The sequence below is a fragment of the Eriocheir sinensis genome, chromosome 24 (assembly GCF_024679095.1).
Source record: "Eriocheir sinensis breed Jianghai 21 chromosome 24, ASM2467909v1, whole genome shotgun sequence".
Lineage (NCBI taxonomy): Eukaryota > Metazoa > Arthropoda > Malacostraca > Decapoda > Varunidae > Eriocheir > Eriocheir sinensis.
In genome coordinates, this window is record NC_066532.1 from 11,905,198 (window position 1) to 11,907,934 (window position 2,737).

A 2,737-nucleotide genomic window follows, 5' to 3' on the forward strand; every position below is an offset into this window, starting at 1 on the left:
TAAGGAGGGGCTGTATGGGTGCTGAAGGGGCTGGGAAGGATGTGTGTATGTTAAGGGTGCTTGTATGGGTGTAGGGGGACTGTGAGGGGTTAAGGATGGGCTGTATGGGTGCTGAAGGGGCTGGGAAGGATGTGTGTATGTTAAGGGTGCTTGTATGGGTGTAGGGGGACTGTGAGGGGTTAAGGAGGGGCTGTATGGGTGCTGAAGGGGCTGGGAAGGATGTGTGTATGTTAAGGGTGCTTGTATGGGTGTAGGGGGACTGTGAGGGGTTAAGGATGGGCTGTATGGGTGCTGAAGGGGCTGGGAAGGATGTGTGTATGTTAAGGATGCTTATATGTGTGTAGGGGGACTGTGAGGGGTTAAGGATGGGCTGTATGGGTGCTGAAGGGTCTGAGAAGGATGTGTGTATGATAAGGGTGCTTGTATGGGTGTAGGGGGACTGTGAGGGGTTAAGGAGGGGCTGTATGGGTGCTGAAGGGGCTGGGAAGGGTGTGTGTATGTTAAGGGTGCTTGTATGGGTGTAGGGGGACTGTGAGGGGTTAAGGAGGGGCTGTATGGGTGCTGAAGGGGCTGAGAAGAATGTGTGTATGATAAGGGTGCTTGTATGGGGTGCGAGAGGCTGAGGAGGATGTGAACAGGCTAAGGGTATTTTGTGTGGGTGAGAAATGAAGACCAGTGAGGAAGGTTATGAAGGAAAGAAAGGTGAAGCAGGTGTCTTTAAGAGGAGACACAAGACTACCAACTCAAGAAGCTTATAATGGGAGGTGAAGGGAAAGGTGAAGTAGGTGTCTTTAAGAAGAGACACAAGACTACCAACTCAAGAAGCTTATAATGGGAGGTGAAGGGAAAGGTGAAGCAGGTGTTTTTAAGAAGAGACACAAGACTACCAACTCAAGAAGCTTATAATGGGAGGTGAAGGGAAAGGTGAAGCAGGTGTATTTAATACGTAATTAAGAGGTGACACAAGACTACCAACTCAAGAAGCTTATAATGGGAGGTGCAGGGAAAGGTGAACCAAGTGTCCGACGGGAACCGAGGCTTTGAGGCGTCCAGAGGATAAAATGGTGTAAGGGAAGAGCCATTAATTCTAGTTTGCACTGGGAAAGGCAGACTACACATCCCAGGAAGAAGAAACAAGATGCAGGGGAAAAGCGACTTTGTATTTGGTGTATCGAGGGTTGCTTTTCCCCTGTAACTTGTACCTTGTTCTTCCTGGGATGTGCGCTGCGGTGCAGTGAAAAAAAGCAGAAAATAATGGCTCTGTCCCATAGCCTCCCCCTTTTTCCTGCCTTGCCCAGTGAAAACAAACCAGAAAATAATGGCTCTGTCCCCTACCTCCCACCCCCTCTTCCTGCCTTGCCCAGTGAAAACAAACCAGAAAATGATGGCTCTGTCCCTCATCTCCCTTCTCCTGACTCCCCATTTGTGGCAGCAGGCAGAAGGAAAGACTCAGTAGCTGTCTTTGCATGCCAGCTTGTACTCGTTACCTCGGTGCGTCCATCCTGAATGCGGTGGGCTGGTGCGGGCTGCAGCTGCATCACTTCGGGGAGACGGTGTCCGTCCCCTTCTGGCAGGACTGGTGGGAACCGGTCAGCTTCTGCGACAAGATCAACAAGAACCTGAGGAAGAAGCTGCCATGCTCTGCCTCCTTGGTACGGCCACTTGCTCACACTTCAGTTCAGTTTTGTTCAGTTTTCTTCAGCTCAGTTCACTTGAGGCTCCTTGGTGTTGTGCCTTGCTCACTCTGTCCATTGTTTGAATGTTTTCCCTTTACTGCTTCCTCTGGGCTAAAATCATCGCAGAGTCTTCAGCACGACACAAGGAATCAATCTTCTCCGTCGGGGACAAAACTGCGGGAGTCAGCTGATCCAAGCGAGACTCCAGCCCTGAGAGGCGGTCGTTGGCTGCATCATGGTCCTTCTCCAGCACCACATTTTTTTTTTTTTTTTTTTACAACAAAGGAGGCAGCTCAAGGGCACACAAAAAAAGAAAACAATAATAAAAAAAAGCCCGCTACTCGCTGCTCCTAAAAAAGAAACAAAAGAGGTGGCCGAAAGGAAGATCAAATACGGGAGGAGAGGTGTCCTGATACCCTCCTCTTGAAAGAGTTCAAGTCGTAGGCAGGAGAAAATACAGATGAAGGAAGATTGTTCCAGAGTTTACCAGCGTGAGGGATGAAAGAATGAAGATGCTGGTTAACTCTTGCATAAGGGGTTTGGACAGTATAGGGATGGGCATGAGTAGAAAGTCGAGTGCAGCGGGGCCGCGGGAGGAGAGGAGGCATGCAGTTAGCAAGTTCAGAAGAGCAGTCAGCGTGGAAATATCGATAGAAGATAGAAAGAGAGGCAACATTGCGGCGGAATTTAAGAGGTAGAAGACTATCAGTATGAGGAGGAGAGCTGATGAGACGAGGAGCCTTAGCCTCCACTCTGTCCAGAAGAGCTGTGTGGTGGAGCCCCCCACATGAGATGCATACTCCATACGAGGGCGGACAAGGCCCCTGTATATGGACAGCAACTGTGCAGGGGAGAAGAACTGGCGGAGACGGTACAGAACGCCCAGCCTCGAGGAAGCTGATTTAGTAAGAGATGAGATATGAAGTTTCCAGTTGAGATTTTGAGTTAAGGATAGACCGAGGATGTTTAGTGTTGAGGAAGGTGATAGCTGGGTGTTGTCAAAGAATAGGGGATAGTTGTTTGGAAGATTGTGTCGAGTTGATAGGTGGAGAAACTGTGTT

General features: G+C 49.5%; 1 long non-coding RNA gene across 1 annotated transcript; it reads left to right on the forward strand.

The window, feature by feature from the left end:
• The first annotated feature begins 490 nt into the window (after window positions 1-490).
• Window positions 491-2,458, forward strand: LOC127002845 (uncharacterized). The gene is made up of 3 exons (XR_007756568.1): window positions 491-764; window positions 839-912; window positions 998-2,458. It is a non-coding gene; the product is annotated as an uncharacterized LOC127002845 (long non-coding RNA).
• Window positions 2,459-2,737: the final 279 nt, after the last annotated feature.